Genomic DNA, 13,838 nt, shown 5'->3' on the forward strand with positions numbered 1-13,838 from the left:
TGAACATCATGGTGTAAGAGTGTGGTGGATGGAAGCAGCTCACATGATTATCAGAAAACAGAGAGAGAGACTCCACTTGCCAGATATAAATATATACACCCCCAATGCCCCATATCCTCCAGCCACACTACTACCTGCCTTCAATTACCACTTAATTAACCCCATCAAGTGATTAGTTCACTGATTGGGTTTAGGTTCTCACAACCAAATTCTTTCTCCTCTGAATACTCTCTTATTGTCTCATGCATGAGATTTTGAGGGACACCTCACATCCACACCACAACACTGTGTTACCCATTCAAAAAGCACCACCCAAAAACTAACCTGGAGTGTCTCTAACATATTTCTTATTTTATGTTCAAAGCTTCTGAATTTTTGTGTCTCTAGGATTAGTTTATGTCCAATGTTGAATTTCAGTGGATTCCCTCAGTTGCGCCCCCTCCCGGAGAAGTTATACACCTGCTGTTTAAATCTCAAGCTGAGGAGCAACTGAAGAAACACCCTTTCTTTAATCTGTCACTTTCCCTCCCTGAACATTTCTCTTTTTTTTAAATAAGTTTATTTGTTTATTTTTTTTAATGTGGTGCTGAGGATTGAACCCAGTGCCTCATATTTGCTAGGCAAGTGCTCTACCACTGAGTCACAACACCAGCCCCTGAATATTTCTCATTAAGGACACAAAGTAAGAATTGTGACACTTAAATTTCTTTCCATTAAGAAATTGTGAGAGTTCCTGCTGTGACTGGTCTCCCTGATGTGTCTGATTGTCCTCCGCCCAGAGGGCTGGGAGCGGGCGGTCAGTCGGCCTTACCTATCCTGGTCTGACCTTGTTGGGGAGTGTCCCCTTCCCTTGTCGCTGGTCAAGAAGAGCAAGGGGGCTTAAGATCCCAACATCTGGCGCCCAACATGGGGCCCCTCAAGGCTAATCCGCAGCCAAAGCGAAGAGGCAGCTTCAAAACCAAAAGTACCGACAGGTCGGGCCAAGTGAGTTCCGAGGTAAGGGCATCCCTGAAAAGATGGGGCAAACACACACCACACATGGTGACCCTGCGCTCTCAGCTCTTAGACTCATGCTGAAGAGTAGGGGCCTTGAGTAGTCTGATACACAGGCAGAAAAAGCCTGGGACACCTTTACTTGGGTGGCCTCTTGGCTTCCTGCCGCTAATCTTTTTGACTGGTCCACATGGGATCAACTTGTAGAACAACTTGTTAGAAAGAGGGAAATCAATTTAGGGGAGGGTCTTCCATTAGGAGTCTGCCCTACATTATCCGCCCTTAAAGCCTGCTTCTCTCCAGGACCTCCCAAAGGGGGCTCCAAATTTCTCCCCAAAGAGCCGCTATCTAAAGAACCACCAGCTCCTCTCATTGCATCTCCTTCCAGAAACTTGCCACATAGTAAACAACCTTGGGAGACCTTTAATGAGGAACCCAATCCATCTCCATCCGCTCCTCCCAAGGTTGAGGAACCACGAGGGCAGCCAGCCTCTACACTTAGGGAGGGCTCACTACTGCCCTGGGGAGGCTTATTGCCGCCATCTTGTATTCTGGGGCCACATCAGACTCCAATGAAAGCCCTCGCCCTCCTCCTTCTGGAAATCTTCCAGAAGGCAGGAAATCTTCCCGGTGGCCATTTTATGATACTGGGCAAGAACTCACAGACTCTAACCTCCCCCCTCCCTGTATGGCTTTCCTGGTAAATGTTAAAATGTTAGTTTGGGAAGGAATGACTACCAATCACGAATTGGCCTGTGCAGGGATGAAAGATCGCTCCATGGGAAGGTGGATTGTGGCTACCAAAGATATTGGCACACAGCTTCCGCAAGCGAGTGGGCAGATGGAAAGGGATTCCTTATCTTCAAGTCTCTTCTTTCTTGCTCTTCTCTGCTCTTCCTGCAAACTTGAACGCCTCCTTCTTCTCTCTCTCTTAATTCCTCCTCCTCCTCCAACTTTGCCCCACCCAGCCCACCTAGTCCTCCTGCCATGAAGTCCCACATATGCCAGTGTGGAGGGATTAACCAGCCCAACCATCAGTGGCATGTCCTAGTAAGGAGTGTGATATAGTAGCCCCATTCCCCACAAGTATTGGGAGATAATTGATTACTAACCAGAAATAAGGGTTAAAATGCCCTAGGCATCAAGTTTCTGCTAGAGCATTTTAGCCCCTTTCAGATCCTGTCACATTGAAATGTAAATGGAGGAAGCTAGAAGACTCATAGAAGACTCAGTAGGAGACCAGTCTCAAACCCACGAGGGGGAGGGGCATAAAGAGTCTTACCTGAACTCCAGAAAAAGTAAATTTTATGGTGCTTTACTAAAGTACTTGACGGCCCTATCATTTTTCCAGGACTCTTGTTTTTTTTGAATTCTACATTTTTTTTGAGCTCATGACTTTTTTGATCAGTTCTATTTTTTTTTATTCAACTAGAGTTTTTGAACATCTGTTACATTGCAATGGAGATTCATCTATAAAGTTTCAAGACCTTTGATTTTGTGTTATGTGTATGTCGTGCTGTCTGATGTCATGTTTTGTCTGTATCAAAACTGAGCTCTCCTAAAATTAAAATTTAAAAATGGATCCAAATACTTTTAATTCACGTGATTTAAAAAGGTTCAATTTAAATTGGATAAACTAATAGAAGTAAAATGTCTTGAAAATAACTTGCAAGTCTCTAGGTGGTCAAACTAATAAAATGTTGATGTTAGTAAAATGTCTAACATCAATTTTTCTGGGACTTTCCTTCAACAAGAAAAAGATGGCAAATACTGTTCAGAAACACTTGTCTGATATTTTGGTTTTTATAAAATAAGTGAATTAGAGTTGACATGCACGGGATTACTCAAATGTGTAGAGAAAATTATTTTGTGTCATCACTAAACTAAAAACAAGGTTACTAAGAGTTATGTCCTAACAGGTACAATTCTATACACAAAGGGTTCAAAAACTTCAACTGTGTTTCAATTAGAGTACTATAATAACAAAATATTTAATCTTGTTAAAATAGAGTAATTTATCTAAATTCAGAAATTTCGTAAGAGTTGTTTCAGAATGTGAACAAAAAGGGGTCAACAGGAAAGAGAAAATAAAAGGTTCTGGGTAAGGAAATATATTTAGTAAAAGGGAAAAGGAAATGTTTCTTGGTAAGAAAGTGCTTGTGTGATGAAATACATGAAGGTCTAAGTAAGTACTAAGAAAGTCTATGTAAGTAAAGGGCAAATTTCAACAAGTTTGCATGTAACTAAGTTGGTTGTATGCATGTGAAACAGTTAAAGCTATTTAAGGTTTTTCCTAAGATGAAATACTAATGTTCTGATATTAAACCAAAATTTAATCTATATGGTAAAATGACATGGTAAAATAACAAGGATTTCTTAGAAACACTAATTTACTCTTAACTTTATGTCTATTAAGTTTTATTCTTTAGAACAATTAGTCTTAAAAATTGGGGTATACAATTATGGTTAAACAACTCTTAGAGTATTGTACTATGTTACAGAGTCTAAATTTTTCTTTAAAAAACTAAATTTGGTAAGATAAAAATGTCAAGGTAATTGTGAAATGGTCATTCTTTGTATATTAAATGTGTTCATATTTTCCAGGTATACAAGTTTTTAAAGCAGGGAATTTAACAAGCTGCTATTCTCCAGATTAAACTTGTCTGTAATGGTAATTTTAAACTTATAAAGAGTAAATTTTATTGGGGATTTATTTCTATCCCCAATAAAATATAACAGGTCCTATTATAGGACCTGTTATCAATAGGGTCTATGTAAAATTTGTTACTTTTTACACTGAGAAAATTTTAAGTGTAAATATATTTCTAAAGGTTAGAGCCTGATTTGTTTAAAGTTAATATTGTGAAACATAAAAACATTTTGCCACACAAAAGGAAAGTTAAAAGCTCTCTCAGCCTTTCTTTAATTCATTTTTTAGATACAGTGTTAAATTGTGTTAACTAATGTTCATGTAGACTCAGGAGTCTACATGTAAACTGCTTAAAATGACATTTAAGAAAGAGTGTAATGCGCAGTAGCAAAAATGGGACAACAGTGATTAAGATTAGGGTCTCTGACCTCATGACTTTGGACAGTGGACTTCCTTGAGAGCTCCACAGAGCTCCTAACATTGCGCTTTGGAGCTCTACCATCTTAGATCTACAGGCTCAACTTGATTCCTTGGCTCCTGTAGTCCTGCAAAATCATCATGGTTTGGATCTTCTAACGGTGAAGAAAGGAGGGCATTGCCTGTTCCTTGGTGAAGAGTGCTGTTTCTATGCCAACCACTCTGGCATTGTACAAGATTGAATCAAAAACCTACAAGAAGATGTGGAACGTCCTAGGAGCGAGCTCCACTCTAATTTCCTCTGGGCTGGGTTACACGGGTGGCTCCCCTACTTCCTCCCGCTTAGAGGACTGCTAATCACCATTATCCTTGTGTTCACCTTTGAGCCTTGCATAATCAATAAGCTTATCCATTTCCTGAAAAGCCAGGCTCATTCTGTGCAGCTCATGGTGGTCCGACAGCATTATACCACCCTTCATGATGATGATTGGGAGCCCTATAGGATCATGGATCATTCGTATCAAGACACTGGGGTCTGAGTGTCTCTCCCTTAAGCCCTGCTCCTCCTGAGGGGCCCACCTGAAGTGCTAAGGTGGTAGTCAATGACGGGTAAGATCCTCAGAGGAGGACAACCTAAGACAGGTACACCTTCGAGTAAGGCGGACCCCCAAACTGCTAGGGTGATGGTCCATGATGAGAAAGACCCTCCTAGGGGCAACCTAAGACAGACACACCCTTAATATAAAACAAAAAAGGGGGATATGTTGGGACTAATGACATGTTAACTAACTCAAGCTGACTCCTTACTTCCTGGTGGGTGAGCAGGATCAGGGCCTCAAAGGTGGTTTCAAGGGTTGGTGACGATGAATCGGACCACTGTCAGGGATTGGTTAACAACAGTTCCTCGAATGTGATCAGCTCGTGCTTACCATATAGTCCTGTGGGACTCTCACCTGCGTGAACCTCCTATGCCTTGCTGACCTTTAAGCTGATTGGTTCCCGCCTAGCCTGCACCCTACATAAAAGCTGTGTGACTTCCTCAACAAACAAGTTCCTGCTGTGAGTGCTATAAAAAAAAAAAAAAAAAAAAAAAAAAAAAAAAAAAAAAAAAAAAAAAATTGTGAAAAATTTGGAAGATTAAAATTAAAATAAATCTCTATAGTGACCTATTCCTCTTTTATGTTGTATCTGGATATGGTCTGTGATGTGGTAGAGATTTCATGTTTCACCCCTTGTTTCAAATTTTTGGGCTTGTGGTCAAGTTTGTCACATATTTGTTAAATATTCTAAAGCATTTCTTAATGTATATAGTTTGGGTTTACAACTCCTTCTTGATTGTGAAATCTTTGAAGGCAAGTGATGTTTTATTTATTTGAGTTCCCTCAAGAAAGACTTTTATGTCTGGTATTTAAGGCATTCATACTTCAAAACATTAAAAGAAAAAGTATGTACTATTCATGTTTTACATGTTTCAGCCAGACTTCCTACACTGCCATTATTTTAACTCCCTAATGGAAATTCATCTTGAGATGGAAATATTAAAGTTTAAGATTCTAAAAATCTTGACTTTCTATGAAGAAAGGATAATTACATTTTCAATTAACTCTCTATAAAAATAAATCCTGGCTTACTTTTTTGTTGTTGTTGTTTAGTAGAGACGTACTTTTAAACAGAATGATATTATTTATGTTTTTTCTTTTGCTCAGAGATACTGTATCTTATAGATGAATTCTCCTAACTAAAAGTGAGAGTTTTTTTATAGTATTTACAAATTTTAATAATTTAACTGGTTCATTTGTAAATTATACCCATCAAAAATGAAAAGCAAATTCACACTTAATAGTACTAAAAAGGTTAATTTCTGAAAGATTTAGAGAATATTATATGAAGAATAAAGATATTTATCAATGAAAATGTATTACATTTTCAATCATACATTTATTTCAAAATGCCTATACACATATAACACATGCATACAAAGAAAAAAATTACAATGAGCTGTTTCATTTTACTTTAAAATCTCAGTCTATTTTCTTTAACTCTATAACAAACGTGGACACAGCCTAATTGATTTGGTTTCTTTATGTTTTTATGTATCACATTTGATTTTTATCCCAATCATTTGGGATTGCTGTAATACACAAAAAGAATTGCTTGGTTGACAGCTAAGGAATAGATTTGAAGGAAAATTATAAGCATAAATGTAACTGTAAATGGAAGAAATCAGTACTCAAAAACAGAATCTGTCAAAAATTTTTCTGTTACAATTCTAATCAAGTTCAGCCCCTCAAATATTCCTTTTGAAGTGTACTTTACTATCATAAAACACTCACATGAAATATGAGGTAGAATTCCAAGTATAGTTCATGACATTTTTTATTCATGATAATCCTATCATTTCTTTATGCTATTCCAAATGTCATTACCATAATCTCTTAAATATTTTTGCTTTTAGCTTCCTATAATATCTTGGTATACTGAATGAAGAACATTTCAAACAAAAGGACATTTTCCACTTTATGATTAGAGGAGAAATTGAGTTTCAAATTGATTCTCCTGATGTATTCATATATTTTTGTAGGTTTGAATTATATAAAGTATTAAACTTTCCTCTCTTTTAAAAGTATATTTTGAATGGCAGTATTTTTAACCTATCTCAACATGAATTCTCTTCTAAACTAGCTGACATTATTATTTCTGCATTTCAAGCTTTGATTTATCACTCTTTTATTTGCTAAAAGGGCTTTATATGCTTTGATCTGGTTTTGCCTATTAAATGGAGAACTTAGTCTTTTAATTTACCATTTTTCACTTGATTCCTCCACTTCATTATTATTCCACTTTCTGTAATCTCTTTATCTCTCAATAAGCTGTATTTCCTCTCTTATGTTTTCAGGAGGACAGAAGAGCATACATTTTTTTGTGTCAATAAAATTTTTGTGTCTGAAAAAATTAATTCTGAAGGGGTAATTTCTATTATCATTAAAATTAGTTAGCAACTGGCCTTGAATAATTGGTCATTTCAGTTTTAAGAACATACCAGAGATGCATAATTTATTCTGTTCCTTTTATATTTGAAAAACTTTTCCTAATTTATTCTGTTCCTTTTTTTAGAAGATTTTTTTTACTGAGTCAGCTAAATTAGTATGTAATAGAGTTGAAAAGTTTTTCCTAGCTATATGAGAGATAGGAGATACACAAACAGAATGAAGGTAATATAAGTAGAAATATATTTATACTGTCTATGTTAAGCTATATACCACTAATATGTAATATATAAAATAGTAACATTTGAAAAAGATTAATATATTTCAATACTAAGATAGTTTGATGGAATATTTATAGGTCCATGTCAGTATAGTTGGGCCCTATACCTCCCAATATATTTATAAAATAGATATAGTTTTACTATTATTTTGTTTCTACCAAATCTATGCTTATTTATAAGTTACACAGAACAGTAGATAATTTTATTGGGGAAATCATCCGATATGTCAATTTAATAAATACAGATGGGAGAAATAGAAAAACATCAAACTTTATTATTAAAAACTTTCTTTGGTAAATATCAATAATATGATGAATCTTAGCAAGACTATTAAAGGGCTATTTAAGGAATGCACAAATTAGCCTGTTCACAATTAAAAATAATTGTATATACTGAGTGGTTTTAATTAATTTGTGCACACATACATATAACAAAGTATTTAAAATATCAGGTAAACAATGATTTTGAAGAAAAATATAATTTGATGAAATTGACTCGATAAGTAACAAAAATTTTCAATTATTCAAAATTGTATCACAGGAATTAAAAGATACTCAAATTTACATATCTTTTAAAAGTCATTGGTTCCCTCTATTATATGTATAGTTTTACAATATATGCACTGATAGGACACTTCCCCAACCTTTATGTAACACTGTATAATTATGAAGACAAAAAAATAAAAAGACAAGACATGATTGTCATCTTTGATTCTGCCTATGAATAGAAGTGGAAAGGTCTACATAAAGTATCAGAAAATCATATCCCACTGAGTACTTAGTTTCTTACAGCTCTTCATTTTTTATCTCCACATATTATTCTCAGTACATGACAAAATCATTGATTAAATTTCAAAGTCTTTCCTACATAAAGACTTAGAAACCTAAAAATAGAATAAATACTTCATAGAAATTTATTGTTAGAAATAAAATAAATTCAAAGATGCATTATGGAAATAAAAATTTCTATTAATGTCAAAAATATGAACCACTACTGTTCACCATGCTTGCTAAGTTTTGCTATCCATCTTAGACTAGGCTTTAAGTGGAAAATAGAAAATGAAAATAAATAAATAAAAAACCTAAAATCTAAAAAGAGCAAAACATAATAGAATTTTAAAATAAGATAACATAATATAGCTTGAACATACAAGAGAACAAGTTTCAAAATATGACATATTAACAGCATTCAGTACTTTACATTCATATCAACGTAAGAAGTCCATTTTCTGTATAACATTATTTAAATTTGAAGATTTCAGATGAAAGAGAGCAAATCACACCTCACAAGAAAGTTGCCTTATGGAGAGTCATCAGAAAATCTTATAATCTCTTAAACTTGAATTTCATTTTAGGATTTTTTAGAAAATGAAGCAACTTATTCTCAAAAAGAGAAAAGAATAAGAAAATATTCATGAAATGAGAAATTACAGAAATGAATGTGGTGAAATATGGAATCCCACTTCCACTGAAGCCGATTCTGCTCCCATTAAGTAACTGGTAAATATTCTCCAGTATGAATGGATTAAACTATAAATTTCAAAAAATATGTGAAAAACGACAAAATAACAAATCTCAGAGAAATTGTAGCTCATAAATTTTACATCAAAATCTCTTCAGTTAATTTAAAGAAAAAAGAGCAATAGGATTTGAAATTTGAAATGCTGGTTGCTGTCCTCCAACCCCAGTGTGTATGCTAGGTAGGTGGGTAGAGAGATGCAAAGAATGACAGACATTCTCCTTCTTGCTTCCTCGCTTTTTATTTCTCTCAAAACAAATATTGGGGAGGAAAACAGGATTATATCAGTGCATATTGTAATGTTTCAATCCATATTTGATCATTTAATATTTTTGCACCAAATTATTATCATGGTAGCGAGAAAGTGTTTTTATGAAAGTATTACTAGTAGTAATGAGAGTTAAATACAAATATTAAAAAGTTTTTGGCTTAAGGTAGCAGAAAACTTGCATTTTATTTCTTTATTCAAGCAGATCAAATCACTTTGCTAAAATATTCTTACCTTTTAGGCATGGCAGACAAAAAGTGTTTTATAGTTCTTTACTTTTATGTGTTTGATCTCTAAATATTCTGCTTCATTTTCTAGATTTTCCCTGAATCAGGATCTAGAGAGAACCAGATGTTCTTTCTACCTTATTGGTGATTTAATACTTTTTTTTTTTTCTTTTACCATAACTATATGCTCAGATCACATGGGTGATTGTTAAAAAAAAAAAAAAGTTAGATATTGACCCAGACTGCCAGATTATTTTATTTCATCTTTGCTGGTGCTCTTGGGGGAAGGTAGCACCTAAGTGGACAGCCAACAGCCCCTAGTGGAGAACTCAGTTTCCTTTCTACTGTTGGTGGAGGAAGAAGAGGCAATCTGGACCTATTGGAACTGGGATGTGGTCTTATCAGTTCTGTGTTTACCAGAGGTGTTGAGTGATAGATAAGTCATTCTGTGGCATTCACTGGTGCTGTTCCTGCCTCTGGGTACAGGTGGTGGTAGACCCTGGTTAGGTCTCTATTGACCTTATTCCTAGTTGTTTGTCCAGAGGCAGACTCGTGTGTGTGTGTGTGTGTGTGTGTGTGTGTGTGTGTGTGTATGTGTGTGTGTTTCCAATGCTCAGATGATGGTTGGCAGGTCTGAGTGGCAGATCTGTCCAGTGTCCAGATTGGGATTGCAGGGAATAAAAGTAAACATCAAAAAATTCAGGCTTTGGGCTTTGGTCAGGGCATGGTCGAGAGACAGTTCTGCCAGAAGCAAATCAGTCTCCAGGGGTGATACTTTCTTTTAAATATTATAGTGGGCAGTAGTGAAGCTAGACTATTAACAGTCATAGACAATAATATTTGTCATTGTTTCATAAAAATAGGAATATATTAAATATAAGTTTCTGACCAGTACTAATTTTTTAACTAGTTCCTTAATGAAAATTCTCATGAAATGCACAGTTCTTATTCTTCCTTCTTTTGACTGCTTAAAGACAAATTAACTAAAACTATATTGTATATCACACTAAAAGGCAACTTCATTGCATTGAGCTCCTTCATTAAAAGGATAAAACAGCAACAAATAAATAACCTAACATTACATCTCAAAGCTCTAGAAAAAGAACAAAGCAACAACAAAAACAGAAGATAGGAAAGAATTAAAATGAAAAAAAGAAAGAATTCAAAAAACTGACAAAACAAAAAGTTGGCTCTTTGGGAACATAAATAAAACTGATAAACCACTAGCCATGTTAATGAAGAGAGAGAGAGAGAGAGAGAGAACTCAAATTACTAAAATATATGATGAAAAAAGGAAATATCAGAGTGGATACTATTAAAATACAGAAGAAAATTAGAAACTATTTTGAATATTTATACTCCAATAAAATAAAAAATCTTACAGACATCGATGAATTTATAGAGACATATGACCAATCCAAACTGAATCAAGAAGTACATAATTTATACAGATCAATTTTAAGCAATGAAATAGAAGATGCAATCAAAAACATACCAATCAAGGAAAGCCCAGAACCAGACAGATTCTTAGCCAAATTCTACATGAACTTTAAAGAAGAATTAATACCAACACTTCTAAAAGTATTTTATGAAATAGAAAAGGAGGGGACCCTTCAAACTTATTCTATGAGGCTAATATCACCCTGATACAAAAACCAAAGACACATCCAAGAAAGAAAACTTCAGACCAATATCCCTGATGAACATAGATGCAAATTTCTCAATAAAATCCTGTGAAATCACATACTAAAACTTATCAAAAAGATAGTGCTCCATGATCAAGTTGGGTTCATCCCAGGGATGCAAGGTTGGTTCAACATATGGAAGTCAATAAATGTAATTCCTCATATCAATAGACTTAAAGACAAGAATCATATAATCATCTAAATAGATGCAGAAAAAGCATTTGACAAAATACAGCACCCCTTCATGTTCAAAACACTATAAAAACTTGTCTTAGTAGGAACATATATCAACATTTTAAAGGTATACATGCTAAATCCAAGCCCAACACCATTCTAAATGGAGAAAAATTGAAAGCATTTCCTCAAAACTTTAGCAAGAAAAGGATGCCCTCTATCACCATTTCTATTCAACACCATCTTTGAAACTCTAACAGGAGAAATTAGACAGGAGAACGAAATTAAAGGGATACAAATTGGAAAAGAAGAACTCAAACTATCACTATTTGCTGATATGATTGCATATGTAGAAGATCTAAAAAAAATCCACCAGAAAACTTCTACAACTGATAAATGAATTCAGCAAAGTAGCAGGATATAACATGAACACCCATAAATCAAATGCTTTCCTACATATCAGTGATGAATCTACTGCAAGAGAAATTAGGAAAACTATCCCAGTCGCAATAGCCTCAAAAAATAATAAAATAAAATACTTGGGAATAAATCTAAGTAAAGAGGTAAAAGAACTCTACAATGAAAACTACAGACCTAAAGAAAAGAATTGAAGACTTTAGAAGATAGAAAGACTTCCTATGCTCCTGGATAGGCAGAATTATTACAATATTATTGTCATAAAGGCCATACTACCAGAAACATTAGAAGATTTAATGCATTTCCTATGAAAATGTCAATGACATTCTTAATAGAACTAGAAAAAGCAATCATGAAATTCATTTGGAAAAATAAGAGACTGGAATAGCCAAAGCAGTCTTTAGCAAGAAAAGTGAAGCAGGAGGCATCATAATACCAGACCTCAAACTATACTACAGAGCCATAATAACAAAAATGGCATGGTACTGGCACCAAAACAGACAAATAGACCAATGGTTAAGTTTAGAAGACACAGAGAAAAACCTACATAAATTCAGTTATCTTATACTTGACAAATGCACCAAAAATATTCGCTGGAGAAAAGAAAGCGTATTCAACAAATGGTACTGGGAGAATTGAAAATCCATCTGTAAGAATATAAAATTAAATCCTTATCTCTCACCCTGGGCAAAACTCAACTCAAAGTGGATCAAAGATTTAGGCACTCGAAAAAAGACTCAGTGTAGAGTCTTTAGAAGTCTTTAGAAGAAAAAGAAGACTCAAATCTTCACCAAGTTGGCCTTGGATCTGACTTCCTTAATAAGATTCCTAAAGCACAAGAAGTAAAATCAAGAATCAATAAATGGGATGGCATCAAACTGAAAGGCTGCCTCTCTGCAAAGGAAACAATCAATAACATAAAGAAAGAGCCTACAAAATGGGAGAAACATTTTATCACATGTACCTCAGAGTATTAATCTCCAGGATATGTAAACAAACAAAAAAACTTACCACCACAAAAACCCAAATAACCTAATCAATAAATGGTCTAAGGAATGGAACAGACACTTCATAGAAAAAATATCATTGATCAACAATTATATGAAAATAATGTTCAACATCTCTAGCAATTAGAGAAATGCAAATCAAAATTATACTGAGATTCCATCTCACTCCAGTCAGAATGGCAATTACCAAGAATATAAGCAACAGTAAATGTTGGTAAGGATGTGCAGAAAAAGGTCCACTCATACACTGCTGGTGGGACTGCAAATTGGTGCAACCATTATGGAAAGCACTATGGAGATTCCTCAGTAAACTTGGAATGGAACAACAATTTGACCCAGCCAACCCACTCCTCAGTTATACCCAAAGAAATTAAAATCCACGTACTACAATGAAGCAGCCACTTCAATGTTTATAGCAGCTCAACTCAAAATTGCTGACTTATGGAACCAACTTATGTGTCCTTCAGTAGATGAATGCATAAACAAAATGTGGTACATATACAAAATGGAATATTAATCAGCCTTAAAGAAGAATGAAATTATGTCATTTGCCAGTAAATGGATGGAGCTGGTGAATATCATACTAAGTGAAATAAGCCAATCCCCAAAAGCCAAAGGCTAAATGTTTTCTCTGATATGTGAATGCTAATTCATAATAAAGAGGAGGGGGCACAGCTAGGAAAGAATGGGAGTTGCTTTAGATTAGGTAGATGGAAGTGAAGGGAGGAAAGGAGATATGGGGGAAGGAAGGATCGTAGAATACCTCAGGCATTATTACCCTATGTACATACATATGACTGCATGATCGATATGATTCTATATCATGTACAACCAGAAGAATAAGAAATTATACTTTATATTAAAAAAAAACCCAAAAAACTATATTCTTGGACTTATAAAATATGGAAATGGAACATTTGCAAATAAAATCACAGAGAATACAGTTGAGAGCAAAACTATTTGGGAGTAAGGAAATGATACTAGGTAGTAGAGTGAATACACCAAAATAGGTGAAAAGACCAGAAATACTTCCCTACAAGACATACGCAGACACACATATGTATACACAGAATATATACATATATATACAGACACATAAAGATCTACATACCTGTAGATATGTAAATATAGTTACATAGCTAGTACTTTGACAGTCTGGGAGCAAAATAAGTCTTAAGGCTGGAGTTGTAGCTCAGTGGTAGAGCACTTGCCTA

The sequence above is a fragment of the Sciurus vulgaris genome, assembly GCF_902686455.1.
Source record: "Sciurus vulgaris genome assembly, chromosome: 6".
In the NCBI taxonomy this organism is placed as follows: Eukaryota; Metazoa; Chordata; class Mammalia; order Rodentia; family Sciuridae; genus Sciurus; species Sciurus vulgaris.